This window comes from Meles meles, chromosome 8, assembly GCF_922984935.1.
Source record: "Meles meles chromosome 8, mMelMel3.1 paternal haplotype, whole genome shotgun sequence".
NCBI classification, from domain to species: domain Eukaryota; kingdom Metazoa; phylum Chordata; class Mammalia; order Carnivora; family Mustelidae; genus Meles; species Meles meles.
This window is the reverse complement of record NC_060073.1, coordinates 65038490-65056876: the sequence shown is the minus strand read 5'-3', so window position 1 is coordinate 65056876 and position 18387 is coordinate 65038490. Positions and strand designations below refer to the sequence as shown.

Genomic DNA, 18387 nt, shown 5'->3' with positions numbered 1-18387 from the left:
CCACTTTCTGGCTCTGATTTCTGGGCAGGAAGTGTGTGACCCTCACTTAGCCTGGTCCTATTTCCCGCCAGCTTCCCTGGTCCTCCCACCCCAATATACAAGACATTTCAAAGCTTTTGTCAACATTTCCCAGTTAGCTGGCAGCCCTAGAATGTTCTAGTCCATTCTCATGCCAGGTCCCTCCCCAAAACCTAGGTTCCCTTTTACTGAGGTTTTGGGTAAAGGCCCAGTTGAGTCACATTGGAAATCCTCTAAGATCCTGCCAGCTAAAGACAAAGGTTAATGTGTTGTGACATGGGTACTCCCTCCCCAGTCCCAATTAGTTCACTTCATAAATCAGATATTGGGCTTGTTTAATAAACACCCTTTTGTTTGGGACCTCATAGGTTCCCAAGCTCCCTCACATCCAGAGGGTCCTGTCACAGAACTCTAGAATGAATATGTTGTGCCATGGCACTCCTCTTTCTGAGCTGCCCCTTCCTGCCCTGTCTTCATAGCAAACATCTGCTCATCCCTCAGCACGCTGCAGAAGCCTGGCCTCCTCGGCTCACCTCGCAGTTAGTCCTAACCCGCTTTGTACCGCCCTGTATCGGGTAAGGACTTTTCCCACCACGCTGCAGGTGTTCCCGGTCAGCACTGTGCTGCTCAAGATGTATCAACCAGGGGCACCTGGGTGGCTCAGTGGGTTAAAGCCTCTGCCTTCGGCTCAGGTCATGATCCCAGGGTCCTGGGATCGAGCCCCACATCTGGCTCTCTGCTCCGCGGGAAGCCTGCTTCCTCCTCTCTCTCTGCCTGCCTCTCTGCCTAGTTGTGATTTCTCGCTGTCAAATAAATAAAATATTTAAAAAATTAAAAAAAAAAAAGATGTATCAACCAACCCCCAGAGAAAAGCCCTGATTTGTAGCATTGGCCAATTTCCATGGTGCAAATACTCTCACTGTAGTCAATTTCCTTACCAAAGTGATGTCCCTGATCATAAGAAAAAGATGCTCACAGTGGGCTCTAGAGAGCTAGAGGGAACCTGCCCCAGCACAAGAATGGCGTGCATGGGAGGGCAGGGGGTCCATCTCGCTCTCTCTATCCCCAATGCCCAGCACACGGAAGGTGCTCAAGAGATGCCTAAGGGACTTCTGCCACCCACAAAAGAAGACTTTCTTACCGCATGATGTCCTCTCTTGCTTGAACTCCCTCTTGCTCGAAAGTCTTGCTCAAACTTTTTCCTAGAGCTTAAGAAACATTCCAAAATTCCTAGCCTTTTAGAGACAGGCTTTAACCTACTTTAAGAGCATAGATTCTGGGATACTTAGGTGGCTCAGTCGGTTAAGCGGCTGTCTTCGGCTCCGTTCATGATCCCTCAAGTCCTGGGATTCAGCCCTGCAACCAGGCTCCTAGCTCAGCGGAAAGCCTGCTTCTCCCTCTCCCACTCTCCCTGCTTGTGTTCCCTCTCACTGTCTATCTCTCTGTCAAACAAATGAAAAAAAAAAAAAAAAGAGCATAGATTCTGCAGTTAGACCACCTGGAGTCAAATCTTGATGTTGCCACTTAATGGCTATGTAACCTTAGGCAAGATCCTTAACCTCTCTGTTTCCTTGTCTGTAAAATGGAGGTAATAATGCCCACCTCATAGGGTTGTTATAAGGGTTCGATGAGGAATACATCTGTAGCTTTTTGAATAGTGCCTAGAGTAAAGTGTATATTTACTACATTACTTATTACCATCATTATTACCATCTTTCTGTCCTCATCTTTTACTTCTGTCTTACCTGCCCACTCTCTTACTGTCCCCTGCATAATTCACATGTATTTCCATCACCTGACCTTTGTCCAAGCCACTCCCACTGCTTGGAGTGTCTCACCCTCTCCTCTCCAGGGACACAAACCCTGCCCCCATCCACAGTGGACACCATTCTCATCCTCCACCACCCTCCCACTGAGCCCGTCCTCCTCTGGTCTTCTGGCTGGCATCTCCATGGATCTGAGAATTGGACAATCACATGTTCTGTTTATCCATAAACTCTGTTAAGTTTATGGATATTCCAAAACCAGGGCGGGGCTCTGGGAAATCAAAGATGAACCCAAACATCCCCCCACCAACTCCACGGGGAGTACAGTGGGGGAGAGACAAGTAAACAAAGTCCAATATCTTGGGCAGTGCTAAGGCAGACAGGACCACAAATGGGATGGCCAGCTTTAGCTACAACTCCCCAGTGCACACACCACTTTCCAGGGTATAAAGCACTTTGCTTCCTTTTTCTCACTTAATCTTCACAGAACTCTCTGAGACAGCAGCACAGGAGGGGCTTTTTTCAAAGACAAGGAAACTGAAGTGAAGAGAGAGGAAATGACTGTCCTGTGTGACCACACCGGGTTTAAGCCATGCCAGGCGCATAGTAGGCCCCTGGCTATTGAATTCAATGTCATTTAATTCAAGGTAAGTGTCCAAGTTGAGGAGAGAACCCAGTCTGAATCCTCCTTCAGGATTATGTCTGCTCACTGTGAGGCCAAGAACAGGACTGGGTTTCCAAGTGCCAGGACTCTGATCCAGGCTTTTCCACTAATGTTCTAGGTGACCTTGGGCAAATACCTTCACCGTCCTGGCCTGAAAACTTTCTTGGCAAAATGCAGCAAGGTGAAGTTCAGCTCTACCAGCTAGCCATCCCTTCTAGGCAAAGCTGGATAGAAAACGATCCTCCTCGCTCCAGAATGATGTAAGCAGAGACCACAAGTCCCTTGATGGGGCTTAAGGGGGCTTCAGGCGCAGGACTGGCCCTGTGTGTCTTCTGCTAGCCTTTCATCCTGTGACATGATACTTGATGATAGAGCCCTCCTGGGATTTTTGTACTTTCCAGTGTGGAACAATGGAGTCTACTAAGTGCTGCTGGGGCTAAAACCACCAGCAAAGTGAAGTCACTCAGATGGCATGTCACACCTACTGGCACTCCCCTGAGTGAATTCTGAAAGCTTTTGTGAGGGTGAAGCTCATTCCCCTGAAATGTGGTACCCTCACCTCCTTGGAAGAAGAAGTGGGTGGGTTAGACAGGCTGTGTGCCCATCATCACTCCAAGTGGAGAGACGGGCTCCCTTACTGAGAGGACTATCAGAATGGACATTCATTGTCTCTTTTTTGGCACAGGACCTGAGAGTATTGTGCTAGGAGGAAACATAACTGACCATGAAAGGCAAAGAGGAAAGAACTGGCCTTCAGTCAAGCAGACCAGTCCGAATCTTGGCTGTGCCATGTGACCCTGGCAAGCACCATCATCTCTCTGTCTTAATGACTTCATCTACCAAGCCAGGATAAAAATACCTGTATTTACCTACCTACTGCGATTATAAGGACTAATTGAGAAGATGCATGGAATATGCCTGGTTCCCTCCTCTTTCTGTCCTCTCTGTACTCCTTGCTCCACATTGGACAGAACTCTCCTAAAGTAGGTACTGCTTCTCACACGCCATATACACACTCTCAGCCTTCAGCACACTGCCTCCAAGGGGAGCGCCTCAGTTCGTGTTTGTTGAATGAATGAGTGAACTCCACTGCTTACCCTGTGAGGAAATAGGTCCAGAGTGGCGGAGGGACTTGTCTCAGTTACATTCCCAGCCCTCTCTCTGTACCTTGTGCATGCCATGCTCAGCAAAGACCTCTTTGTACACCAGACTCTTTCTTCTTTCAACCCTTTTTTTTTGAGATTTTATTTATTTATTTGATAGAGAGAGAATAAGATCACAAGTAGGCAGAGAGACAGGCAGAGAGGGAGGGGGAAGCAAGCTCCCTGTTGAGCAGAGAGCCTGACTCGGGGCTCGATCCCAGGACCCTGAGATCATGACCTGAGCCGAAGGCAGAGGCTTAACCCACTGAGCCACCCAGGTGCCCCTTCTTCCAACCTCTTTTTTGGGGAGTAGCAGCCTTGGAACCATACCCCAGATCTGTTGGGCTCCAGAACCATGAGCTCATTTCATAAAGCCCACCAAAATCTCAAGTGGGATGTAAGCAGCCTTTTAGATCTGTTGCTCAGCCATGGGTTTAACTAGGGCGGCAAGTGACGAGCCACAGTAGGGATGATGCCTCACCACCCTACTTTCCTGCAAAAATCTGACCTTGAACAACAGCAAAAATCTGAGACTGAAGGCCAAGTGACCTTGCCTGCTTCCCTTCGGCAGATCCTTTTTGCCAAAAGCAAAGAAAAGGAACATACTCTCTTTCGTCATTTCTAAGACATTATTTTTTCAAATTCCAGAATCCCTGAAACCAGGACGGGACTTGACAGTAGATAATATCTTACAATTATAATTGGCAGCATTTATTCTTATGTGGTGGAACATAAAATAAATTTGTGTCTTGAAACTGTCTTAGATAAACTGAGATTCAACCTGAGCTGCCCAGACCGGTGTCACTGCTGATCTGTGTGCTGTTTCTTTCCCCTGGGCTATTTGGAGCTTGGAGGCTCACTTTCCTCGGAGCTCTGTTCTTGGCAGCCTCCAATAGGGACAGTGGCCAGGGCCACAAAGCTGGTCAGTGGCAGGGCTGGGTCAGCTTCCTGTGGGCTGGACCTGCTTCTCCCCACCTCCCTCCCCAGTGCCCCGCATAGGGCCCCCCCTTCAATGCCAAGAAATACGACTAACAACATTAAGGGCTAACACCATGAAGCCAGCAACATTCCAAGTATTTTATTGTCAGGAGTATTCTTAATCCTCACCAGAGCCCTGTGAGGTAGGAACAATTTCCGATCTCCGTTTTATAGGTGAGGGTTATGGGATGAATTATATCTCCCCCAAAAGGCACATGTTGAAGTTGTAACCTCCCATACCTAAGAATGTAACTGTATTTGGAGAGCTTTCAAAGAGGTAATAAAGTCAAATGAAGTCATTAGGGTGGACTCTAATCCAACAGGACTCGTGTCTTTGTAAGAAGAGGAAATTTGGACACGGAGGAAAACAGGAGGGAAGACCCAGTGAAGACCCAAAGGAGAAGTCTGCCACTTGCAAGCCAAGGAAAGAGGCCTTAGAAGAAGACGACCCTTGCCAATACCTTGACTTTGAACTTCTAACCTCCAGAACTATGAGAAAAAAATACACTTCTGTTGTTTAAGCTGCCCGACCTGTGGTACTTTGTGAGGCCAATCCCAGGGTGACTAGTCCAGGGAGGAAGCAGAGGCCCAGAGAAGTCAGACAACCAGGAAGAGGCTGAAGGGGTGTAGGCAGTTGGCTCCACAACCCATGCTCTGAACCACCCCCCACCACCACCACCACAGGGAACGCCTCATGGCTCCAGCCCACAGCAGTGCCCCTCCCCACGGCTGCCACTGTTCCTCTGCCCCCAGGCAGCCTGGCCAGCCCGGATGGGCTCCTGGCAACCCCTCTGTCTCCGATCACTCCAAGTGTGGTGAGTACCACCAGCATGGGCCTGAGGCAGAGATGAGAAGACAGACCACCATGGTGGGGTTGAGAACAGAAAATACACACACACACACACCCCTTGTTTCCAGGGTTCTTATCTCCTAGTGTACTACTCTTCTGTCTCTTCACACTGCCTTAAAATTACACCGTAATACAAATACAGTCGGGTGCTCAACTCTAGTATGGATCCTGCTATTGAAAATCCAGTGCCGAGTAGCAGCTACCACTGGCCAGTCACCATCGCAAGCATTACCTGTATGAACTCATTTAATCTTAACAACAGTCTGAGAGTGCATTAGTATAACACCCATTTACGAGTGAAGACACTTGAGGCCCACGGAGATTAAATAACCCAAAGGAATGCAGACAGAAAGTGATAGAGCTAAGATTTGAGGCCAAGTCTATCTGACGCAGAGGCTCAGCCCCCAAGTCACACACCTCCAGGAGATTCTACTCACAGGGAAGAATAGAATACAATGTGACTACTGCTCCTTGGGGCTGTGCAGTCCCCAGTCCTGTAAGCCTCCCCTGTTCTCACCCTCCTGTGTTTCTAATCTAAGGATGTAGATACCATTTCCCAAGGCCTGGGGGCACAGATCTGAGCCCATTTTCCTGACAGTACCCATTGGGGAAGACAGGCACAGAAACGATTTCTACCCAGGGAGATTCCTGATCTGTTAGAAAGGCAGAGAGGAGAAGGGTGAGAGAGAGCTAAGAGAATCAGGGACCACACTGGGAGAGGAAACAGAGGATGAAATGCCTCACCAAAGAGGACATCCTTGTGATGGGTATTGAAGGATGAGTAGAAGTTTCATAGGCAGACAGGGCAAGGAAGGAAATTTCAGCCATAAAGGACATCATGTGCAAATAATAATAATAATCGCTAATATTGATTAAACATGCACTAGGTATCAGGCACAATGTTGGACACCATACTTACATTGTCTCATTCAGTCCTCACAACAATCTATGCAATAAGTACTACAACCAGTTTTACAGATGACATAACTTAGGCTCAGAAAAGGTGATTAAGCTGCTCAAATTCACTGGGAAGTGGTAGGACCAGGATTCCTACCCTGATCTCCTATCTCAAAAGCCTGTGTCCTCATCACTGCTATATTACTGTATTTGTACAGAAGCCTGGAGTTAAGAGTTAATAAAAGAACTTTAATGTTCCCTTAATAATTTCTCTGATTTTTCCAACTGTGATTAATGGTGATCAGCTCTTTCTCTGGCCTTGTCTGACCAGATGGTGGGGGTGCTTTCATATCCAGGGACACAGTGGACTCATTTGGCAGGGGGACGGGCAGTGAGATAGGGTAGAGCTTGTTTGTTTGGAAGCTTCTAAGGCCTTGTGAAATGTTCAATGTTTTTTGCTTTGCCTTAAAGAAAATCCAAACAAACTAGAAAATATTTCCTCTCTAAAGACCCCACCATTTTAAGAAAGGGAGGAAGATTTAGTGAATTCCATCCAAGTTGATTTGGTGCCCTGCTGGCCAGAGGCCCCAGCTCAAGTTTTGAGTGTTTTGTTCTGCTGTTTTTGAGGACTGGGTCAGCAAAATACAACCCAGGATTGTTTGTCTATTTTTCCCTGTTGCCTCATGACTCCCAGACAAGACTTGCCAAAACTCACTCTCCCACCAGGACTCTCAAAGAGGTCATTTTTGGGGTGAATGTAAGACAGAATTAAGAAAGGCTCAAAGGTGCAGGAAGGTTTTTCCAAACTTTGCACACAGACAGGGTGGTTATGTACTAGAGAGCAGGCCTGAGAGTCAGGAGTCTCGGGGGCTAGCCTTGGCTCTTTCTCTTACTTGTTTTGTGATGTGGACAAGACCCTCGGCCTCTCTGGGCTTGTTTCCTTGTATGTGAAACAGTGGGGTCAGTTACTCATTCAACAAACACAAAGGACCTTCCTCAAACAGGCACTATGCCAAGGTTTGGGGATACTAAGGTATGAGATGGGGTCCCTGATTCAGGGGAGCTCCCAGTACAGGGCTGGGAGTAACTAGTAAAGGGAACAAAGAGGAAAGAGGGGCAGCCTCCCTCTGCAACTGGAGAGGCAGGTGGGGTCAGGGAGGGTCAGGGACATATCTGGGCTAGACATTAAAGGGCAGGTAGAGGGGCACCTGGGTGGCTCAGTGGGTTAAGCCGCTGCCTTTGGCTCAGGTCATGATCTCAGGGTCCTGGGATCGAGTCCTGCATCGGGCTCTCTGCTCGGCAGGGAGCCTGCTTCCCTCTCTCTCTCTCTCTGCCTATCTCCCTATCTACTTGTGATCTCTCTCTATCAAATAAATAAATAAAATCTTTAAAAAAAAAAAAAGGGCAGGTAGAGCTTGCTAGAGCCAGAAATTGGGGAAAAGTATTCTGGCAGAGTCCAGGCTTGGTGATTGGAAAGAACAAGGCTGTCTCAGAAATAGAGGCACTAGATGGGAAGGAGGGCAGGTGCTGGGAATGGTTGAGGGTCTAGGCAGACTACCTGACTTCAAGTCTTGGACCTACCACTTGCTGGCTATGTGACCTTTGGCAAAATATTCCATCTCTCTGAGCCTAATTTCCTCATCAGACAACAGGGGATAATAATTACACTCACCTGATAGAGTTCTGTAAGGCTCAGAGGAGTCGAACTATGTAAACACTCAGAACAACACCTAGCACCTGTTACACACTTCGTGCAGGATAATTAGCAATATTGCTCTTACTTTATGCAGGCAGTTGAGTCTCTAGCCTCAATCTTTCCCTATGTCTTCAAGATATCCAGTCCCTTAGGAAAATAGACGATAAACTGACTATAGCAGAGGCTGTGAGTTGCCCCTCGGTATCCATTTCTCCGTACTTCTTTCTGTAATAAGAAATGAATTTTAGGGGCACCTGGGTGGCTCAGTGGGTTAAGCCGCTGCCTTCGGCTCAGGTCATGATCTCAGGGTCCTAGGATCGAGCCCCACATCGGGCTCTCTGCTCAGCGGGGAGCCTGCTCCCCTGACCCCCCTGCCTGCTGCTCTGCCTACTTGTGATCTCTCTCTCTCTCTTTCTCTCTCTGTTAAATAAATAAATAAAATCTTAAAAAAGAAATGAATTTTAGCCAGGCACTTATCCACCCAAAAGAAAGACCATATTTCCTAGCCTCTCTTGCAGCTAGGTATGGCCATATGACTAAAACCTGACCAATGGGATGCGAGAAGTGGTGTGCGCTACTTCTGAGGCATGTCCATAAGTTGGGGGAGTCTGCCCCTCTTTGTTTCTCCCTTATGCTAACTGGAATGCAGACATGTGGCAGGAGTAGCCATCATGGACCATGACATGAAGGCTGTACGCTGAGGATGGTGGAGTCACAATAGAGAAGGAACCTGGGCCACTGCCATCACGGAGTACTCTGTCAGCCTGGGACTGATGACCTTCACAATTCTACGAAAGAATGTCAGCCTTACCAGCCCACTGTTTCTTTTCACATGTAATAACCAAACTTAATCAAAATAAATACTCCCAGGGTGCCTGGGTGGCTCAGTGGGTTAAGCCTCTGCCTTTGGCTCAGTCATGATCTCAGGGTCCTGGGATTGAGCCCCGCACCAGGCTCTCTGCTTGGCAGGGAGCCTACTTCCCTCTCTCTCTCTGCCTGCCTCTCTGCCTACTTGTGATCTCTGCCTGTCAAATAAATAAATAAAATCTTTAAAAAAAAAAATACTCCCATCTTATCCATACAAGAGAAACCCACATGTAAGCTTCAGTAGAGGGATTGTTTCAGTACACCAAGCGAAGGCGAAGTTGATCTCACTGCCCCAAGCCTGGTCCAGTGAGCCTACAAAAGAACTCTGATGTCCCTTTTACCCCTGAGTTTGTTTAGTTCTTCTGCCAGAAACCAAAGCTTTGTCTGAACCCCAGTTTCCTTGCCTAGGTCAGAAGACTGTCTAGCTCTGTCAGTCTTTCTGCCTACATTCTGGTCCCTCTCCAGTCATAGGTTGAGACTCTGCTTCCTAAGGACAACTTCCCTGGAACATAGATGGTTCTTGCCACCTGCTATGATATGGGCATTGCAATTGAGATATTTTCAGTACAAATTAGGGAAGCTCTTTGCCATGGCTTGCTAAACTGTTGCCTAAGGAATCCAAGCTCTCCTGGCGAATTTGGCACTAGGTAGTTAAAGCCTCTGTTGCTGCATTTTCCCACGTATTAAATAGGCAGATAACTGGGAACCTCACACTGAGCCTCCTCTGTCCCTTAGCTTACATTCAGGATTTACTGAATCACGGTGTTCATCTGATAGAGGAAGGCCCCACTCTTCCCATGATGTGTGTTGCAGCCTAGTTCCATCTGGGAATCCTCACAGGAAGGGGCAGGAGATGCCAAAGTTTCATGGGATAAGATGCAATAACTATCATCTCCAAAGAGGCTGGGACAGGGGAAACATTACCAAGCTCTGGTTTCCATTTTCCTTACAACATGCTTTATCATGAGATGTGGGCTGTCATGGTAATGAACTGTCATGGCCGTTGGGCACTGGAAGCAGTCTGTGTCATGTCGCAATGGTAAGACGAAATATCGGAGAAACAGAGTTTGATGGAAATGTACCTCTTGGAGCTCAGTGGAAAATCCAGAGCTTGTATCCATGATGTCCTTAAGTATCATGAGCCCACTCCAATACACGGTGCTTCCTCATATTGTCCCCAAGACTCCAAGGGGTCAAGTCCTCTCAAAAGAGGCTCCTAATGAGGGAAAACATTTCCATTGCAGACTCCTACAAATGCACCCAGTTCCATGCTCTAATTTGGATGCCAGTGTCACTAGAGGTCTCATTCAAGTGAAGACTAGTATGTTCCACAGCAGAATTTTCCCATCTGTACTCTGCCCTCCTCTCCACACTGGTTTACTAATGAGTCCTTGGCATGTCTCCTGGTTAGGTCCAGGAAGCTGTAAGACAGCCTTACATGTGAACTTCACCTGTTCTCTTTATTCATTCCAGCATGCCAAATCTTCCCAATTTCCTAAGATCTAGTTCAAACAGCCCCTTCTCCAGGAAACCTTTTTTAGCTCACCCCCTCAGCTCCTATTGCTATTATTAACAATAACAATGATAGTAATTCATTAAGCCCTTACAAAGAGCCAGGCGCCATGCTGTTATTTACGAACATAATCATTCAATCAAATCCTCACAATGACCTCCTGTGGTAAGTGTTACTATGTCTATTCTATAGATGGGAAACTGAGGCAGGGAGAGAGAAAGTGCTGTGCCCAAGGTCAGAAAGCTGCTCAGTGACTGAGGATTTGAGCCCAGGTGTATCTAATAACCACTGTGTGTGGTGCACTCTCTCTCACACTTACTTCTTGGAACTGCCCTGGCGCTCTACCTACACGTGTGCCCTCTCTTAGAATATGATCATTTCCTGGGCGCCTGGGTGGCTCAGTGGGTTAAGCCGCTGCCTTCGGCTCAGGTCATGATCTCAGGGTCCTGGGATTGAGTCCCGCATCGGGCTCTCTGCTCAGCAGGGAGCCTGCTTCCCTCTCTCTCTCTCTGCCTGCCTCTCTATCTACTTGTGATCTCTCTCTGTCAAATAAATAAATAAAAAATCTAAAAAAAAAAAAAAAAAAAGAATATGATCATTTCCTTACCCATTCCAGCTTTGGCAGCCTCCGATTCTGGGACCATTAGAGGGAACAGTGAAGGGGACACGGGGTCTTTTTCGGGGCTCTCTAGGAAGTACCACCAGTGTGTCTATGGCTGTTTTCATTTCTAAGAGCGTCGCTGTCCCTGCCCTCCCCCCCCCCCCCACCGACCCCGCAGCCCTTCACGCAGGATGCAGCTTTAGAATTCCTGGACTCAGCTTCTGAATATCGATTGTTTGCAGGAGCAAGTCAGCAATTTGTGGTTTCCCGACAATGGCTCTGTGTTCTATAATAGAACTGGGCTTGTTTGCATTTCTCTCATCAAGCAAGGCACAGGCCTGGGGTCTGGCCTGCCCTTTTGCCTGGTGACCTGGAGTTATTCTGTCACCTGCCCCAACCGTTCAGAGTGGTGAACACAGCACAGGGCAGAAGGCTAAGCTCTGCTCCCAGAAAGCTAAAACCCAAACAAAACTGCAGCTCTTGCCCCAAGAAGGGATTGTTACGATGCCTATTATTTTAAATAGGTATTTTGGTACTTTAAAAGAAAAAAGGTGGGTTAAATCCAGGATGGCCATGTTGATAAGGGGGTAGGGAAGCAAGCGCCTCGTGTACCGTTGGTGGGATATAAACTAATGTGATTTTTTTGAAGGACTAGTTAGTATCGTTTGTTGACATTCCAAATGTGCAAACACTTTAGTGCAGCAATTGTGGTTCTAAAAATTTACCTTACAGATGTTCTTGTACGTTACACAAAGATATATACGTACAAAGATGTTTATTCTTGTGTTATCTATAACAACAAAAAATGTTAGGAATCTAAATGACCATCAGTCAGGGACTTTTAAAATAAATAATTGTTTAACCACACGCTGGAACATTCCGTAGCCATTTTTTTTTTTTAAAGTACATTTGGGGGCGCCTGGGTGGCTCAATAGGTTAAGTGTTCAACTCTTTTTTTTTTTTTTAATATTTTTATTTATTTATTTGACAGAGAGAGAGGTCACAAGTAGGCAGAGAGGCAGGCAGAGAGAGAGGGAGAAACAGGCTCCCCACTGAGCAGAGAGCCTGATGCGGGGCTGGATCCCAGGACCCTGGGATTATGACCTGAGCCGAAGGCAGAGGCTTAAACCACTGAGCCATCCAGGCGCCCCAAGTGTTCATCTCTTAATCTCAGCTCAGGTCTTGATCTCAGGGTTGTGAGTTCAAGCCCTGCGTTGGGCTCTGTGCTGGACATGAGGTTGACTTAGAAAACAAAAAAATAAAAAAATAACATAGAATAAGTACATTTGTATGTGAAGAAATGGAAATTTCTCCAAAGTATACTGTTTAAATTAAAACAGCAAGATTTTTGGAGGGGCACAGAGGTAGTGGGGAAACTGGATGTGAAAAAAGGTATGTGTGTGTGTATGTGTGTGTGTGTGTGTGTGTACATGCACATGCGTGTGTATCTACACATATAAAACAAAATCCAGGAAAGCCATTAGGAAACTGTCAACATTGATCACTTCTGAGTAAAAGGCCTAAACTTCTGGAGTAGGAGGGAAACTAATTTTTCAGTGACTACCAATTTGAATTGGTTTAACTTTTTTCCCAACTATGTATATTACTTTTACTTAAAAAGCATCCAGGTGGGAAAAATACATTCTTATCCCAACAGAATCCTGCTCTTCTCAACTATTGCCAAGTCCTTCTCAATACTCCCGTGAACTGAGCGCTCCACCCCTGGGGCTACACCGGATCCGCTTTGCACCCACTCTTAATCCACGACCTCCTCCAGCTTCTGCGCTCTGCCCATGAAGCCTTGGGCCCAGTGCCCATCCTCCTGCTGCTGAATGGCCTGCAGGAGTCCCTCGAGGAAAACTGGGGGCCCCAGGGAGCGGCCTACATGGCTGCCGTGACTCTCGACACAGCTGCCCACTTCAGCCACCAGATTGGGTCTGTTCAGGATTGTGGGCTCACTGTGGCCCTCCAGATGGAGGAGGAAGAAGACTGTGGGGATACCCTGTAGCTGTGGCTGCTCCAGCAGTATCTCCCTGCCCTGTGCTGGCTTCAGGGGATGTGCCAGGCCCCAGACAGCACCGCCTCCACGCCTGCCTGGATCTAGGTGGGTTGGGCCCTAGAGCAGAGCAGTGGGAGTAGTGGGTGGCTTTCTGACCAGAAGGAGATGACAAACTCCCTGTGGCCTACCCAGGCTGGTAACCTCAACTCAGACAAAGGTTCAAGTTCTGGAGGCCAGCCTTGTGCTTTGGTGTGTGACAGCCTTTCTATGCCTCAGTTTCCCACGGCTGGAATACTTACTTCAGAGACATGTGCAGATTTATTCAAAGACCTAAAGAATATAATCCGCTTTTTCTCTTTTGAAAAACAGCATTGTCAGGGCGCCTGGGTGGCTCAGTGGGTTGGGCCTCTGCCCTCGGCTCGGGTCGTGATCTCAGGGTCCTGCGGTAGAGCCCCGTATTGGGCTTTCTGCTTGGCGAGGAGCCTGCTTCCCCCTCCCTCTCTGCCTGCCTCTCTGCCACTTGTGATCTCTCTCTGTCAAATAAATAAATGAAATCTTTTTAAAAAATAGCATTGTCATGTACCTATTATGCCCAATGAACATATTGTTTTGCTGTTTTGAACTTCATAAAAAGCTTCATGATAAATGTAACCTTCTGAGACTTCCTTCTTCTCCCACTCAATATTGTTACTAAGATTAGTCCAGGGGCGCCTGTGTGGCTCATTTGGTTAAGCCTCTGACTTAAGCTCAGGTCATGATCTCCAGGTCCAGGGATGGAGCCCCAGGTCAGGCTCCCCACTCAACGGGAAGTCTGCTTATCCCTCTCTGTCTGCCCCACCATGCTCTTTCTCTCTCTCTTTCAAATTACTAAATAACTTTTTTTTTTTAAAGGGGCCCCTGGGTAGAAGGTTGGGGAACCAGGTGGTGGGTAATAGGGAGGGCACGTATTGCATGGAGCACTAGGTGTGGTGCGAAAACAATGAATACTGTTACACTGAAAAGAAATTAAAAAAGGGGGTGGGCCTGGATGGTTCAGTTGGTTAAGTATCTGCCTTCAACTCAGGTCATGATCCCAGGGTCCTGGGATCAAGCCCTGCATCAGGCTCCCTGCTCAGTGGGGAGCCTATTTCTCCCTCTTTCTCTGCTGCTCCCCCTGCTTGTGCTCTGTCTCTCTCTGTCAAATAAATAAATAAAATCTTTAAAGATGAAAAATGAAAAAAAAAGATTAGGCCACATTTTTTTTTAGTTCATTCCTTTTTCCCTACTGCATATAAGTCTATGGGTGACTATACTCCAAATATACTCCAATTTATTCATCAAACTGACTTATTTACTGCTATGAACATTCTTAAGATTTTAGTTATTGGAGAGAGAGTACGAGATATACAGAGAGAGAGAGAGAGAGAGAGAGAGAGAGAGAGAGACAGGTCATGCGTTGGGAGCGGGGCAGAGGGAGATGGAAAACCAGACTGCTTGGTAAGCAGGGAGCCCAACTCAGGGAGCCAAAGGCAGACGCTTAACCTCGGCACCACCCAGGCACCCCCTGCTGTGATGATCCTTGTACACATGTCTCCTAGTTCATGTATGTGAGGGTTTTTAGGGTATATACCTAGAAGCAGAATTGGTAGAGCAGAAGATCTGCATATGTTCATCTTTCCTTGGTTATGTCAAACTTTTAAAAGTGGTGAAACCAGAATTCCCAATAAGCCACCTGATGACATTGATCATTTCTGAGTACTTTCTTAGAACAGGGCCTGATTCAGAATAAAGCCTTACAAATTAAAACAAACAAAAACCAAGCTGCTGCTACATCAAGTACTATGATCTCACTTTATGTACCTTTCCGTGTATAAGGTAAGTAAGGATCAGTATCTCAATTTATAGTGGAGAAAACATGGAAATTAAGTAAATTCCTGTGATGGTTGCCAATTTGGCTACACTGCAGTACCTACTTATTTAATTAAAACATGAAATCAATTCTAAGTGTTGCTGTCAAGTTATTTTGTAAATGTGGTTAATACTTACAATCAGTTGACTTTTAGGTAATGGAGACAAAATCTGGATAGGACTCATCCAGTCAGTAAAAAATGCCTTAAGAGCAAAACTGAGGTTTCCTGGTAGAGGAAGAAATCCACCTCTGGCTTGCTGCTTGGGCTCCTACTTGAGAATTTCCAGCCTTCTGGCCTGTCCTAGGATTCCAGACTTGCTGGCACCCATAATCCCAAAAGGCAGTTTTTTGCAATAAATCAATCTCTCCCTGCCTTCCCTTCTCCTCCCCTCCCTGCCCCCCCCCCCATATATGCACATATATTCTCCTAAAGTTCTGTTTCTCTGGTAGAACCACTGGGTGGCTCAGTGGGTTGAGCCGCTGCCTTCGGCTTGGGTCATGATCTCAGGGTCCTGGGATCGAGTCCTGCATCAGGCTCTCTGCTCAGCAGCGAGCCTGCTTCCCTCTCTCTCTCTCTCTGCCTGCCTCTCTGTCTACTTGTGATCTCTCTCTGTCAAATAAATAAATAAAATCTTTAAAAAAAAAAGACAACACAGTGACAATAAATGACACAGTGGCGTTTGAATCTATGTCCATCTGTCTTCAGAGTATTTGTCTCCCCACCAGATACCAGAGCAAGCTTGACAAAACACAGATGACGAGTTCATGGGACCAGCCCATGGGCAGGAAGCCTTTCATTGACCCCATCACCTACAGGATAAAATTAAAATGCCTAGCATGACTATGTCAAAGCTCTCTTGGTAGCAAGTGACAGAAGATGAACTTGAACTGGCTTGAGAAAGTTTAATGCAGAGGAGGGAGAGTGTGTACTTACTGCCTTACATACTGGAGAAGTCAAGAAGATGTGCTGGTTTTTCCAGAACTAGTTTCTCTCTCTCCATTGCTCAGCTTTGCTTCCCCCCTCCCCCTTTTTTTAAATTTGTAATGTCTTTCTTGGTCATGCTATCGATTCATAGCAGCAAAATGGTTGCTCTTGCTCCAGCCTGCACACTCCAGATCCAGTCCTGGGGGGAAAGGGAGTTCATTTCTCCCATATCAAAAGTAGAAGGTATAGGAAAATTGAGCTTTGGGGGCTCTGATTGGTCTGCTCTGGACATATGTCACGTTTAGCAGTGTCGTGCTATTCATCGGTTGGTCTGAGTCGACGCCGTGTGTATGGACGGGGCCTGCCCTACCCAACCAAGATGGACTGAAAATAAGGTAGAGTAGATCCCTGAATGAAAATCAGGAGTTGTCACTGAAGTAGATGAATGAGTGCTGCACAATCCACAAGGTCTACTGCAGCACCATCCAAGGCTGGACATCACCTCACCCTTCCTCAACTCCTTCTCCTACCCCATACAACCCACGCTCACACAACCTCCTGTCACTCGCCATTCCTTGAACACACCTGGAACCCTCCTTCCTCTATGCCTTTTCCCTGCTTTCTGCCTAGAATGACATTTCTTCCCACCCTCCTCCTAAAAAAGATTACTTTTCTTTCAATACCATCTCAAACAGTAACTTCTCCAGGAAACCTTAGTGGATATTTCAAAATGAATTACCCTCTCCCTCTTCTTTGTTTTTACAGATAGGTTTTGTTTTGTTGTGTTGTGTTTGAGAGAGAGAGAGCACACATGGGGGTGTGGGGAATAGGGGAGAAGGAAAGAGAATTTCAAGCAGGCTCCATGTCCAGCACAGAGTCCAGTGCAGGATTCAATCTCACAGCCCTGAGATCATGACCTGAGCTGAAAGCAAGAGTTAGGTGCTTAACTGACTGAGCCATCAGGGGCCCCCAGACAATTTCGTTTTTACATGCAAACATTAGCACATTCTTCCTGATATTATGATGATTTAAGAGCCTGATTAGTTTCTCCTAATCTGTAAGTTCCTTGAGGGCAAAAACAACACGTCTATCACCTCGTAACCCACAGTGTGCCTATAATGTGTATTGAATGTATTTGTTTGAGTAAATCTTTATAAGGCTTCTGTTCTGTGGCAGATTCTATGTTGGGTTTTGGAGAAAACACTATATAAAAATACAACTGGACCACATTTGCTTCTGTCTCAAATGGAATAGCAATTCCTTTCAGGGGCAACTTAGGTAGTAGGCATGACAGTAGTAAGTGAGAGCAACTAATCCAGAATTTGAGCACAGACAGTCTGACACTAGAGTGTACAATCTTAACCATCTCCCTGTAGTCATCATCTTCCCATGGTTAGAGCACAAGATATGGAATCCCACAAACCTGGGTTCAATTCCTAACTCCACCAGTTCCCAGGGTAGGACCTTAGGTAAGCTGTTACATTTTTCCAAAACTTCAATGTCCTCCGTCTAGAAAGTGGGCATAACATTTATAGCTACCTCATGAGACTGTTGTGAGAATGAAATGAGTTAATCCACATAAAGCATTTAGCTCAGTGCCTGGCACAAAGTCAGAGCTAGGTGAATGTTTCTATTATTACATTCCCCAGAAACTTGGAGCCCCTCAGGTATGGTTTGGAAGGAAAAAAACTAAACAGAGATAACATAAAATAAGAATTAGATTTTAGGCCAGGGAGAAGATAGAAGAAGAAGTAGGGTGTTAAGGAACTGAGCAACAGAGTGGGAATTCTGAAGGAAAAGTCAGCCCGTGAGAAATTCTGAGTAACAATGTTGGCCAATAAATGAGGATCATAATGGGGGCGCCTGGGTGGCTCAGCCCATTAAGCATCTGCCTTCGGCTCAGGTCATGATCCCAGATCCCTGGAATCAAGTCCCAGGTCGGGCTCCTTGCTCAGCAAAGAGCCTGCCTCTCAATCTACCTGTGCCCTGTCCCTCTCTCTCTCTATCTCTGACAAATACATAAAAAACTTGTTTTAAAAATGAGGATTATGATGATAATCAGTTACAAAGTGCTTACCAAGTACCAGGCAGTTCTAAGTATTTTCTACATAGCAATTCAGTTCTCAAAATAATACTTTGAGACACATGCCATCATTGTCCTCATTTTATAAACAAAGAAGCTGAGCCCCAGAAAAGTTAAATCATTTGCCCAAAGTTCAACAGCTAGTGACTGGTAAAGCCAAGATATAAAACTTCCACAGCCTGATTTCCAGGTCTTTCTTCTTAATCATTATGCTATAAGGCAGAGGGCAATTTGGAGTGGGGGGGTGAAAAAATTCAGAATTCAATGAAATCATCCAAAATGGGGACCAAGCTTTCTGCAGAAAGATGTCCCATCCCAGGATCATTTATTGAACACCTGCTATGTGGCAGGAGCTGCTTTTGGGTTTAAATGTATCACTTAATCCTCACAAAAACCTTGGGAGATAGGAACTCTTAACCCCATGTTTAGATGATGAATTTGAAATTAAGTAATTTACCCAGGGCTACACAGCTAGTAAGCAGAACCAAGACTGGAACTCA

General features: G+C 46.4%; 1 pseudogene; it reads left to right on the top strand.

The window, feature by feature from the left end:
• Positions 1 to 5262: 5262 nt before the first annotated feature.
• LOC123948787 lies at positions 5263 to 15720 on the top strand (annotated as a pseudogene).
• The last annotated feature ends 2667 nt before the right edge of the window (positions 15721 to 18387 follow it).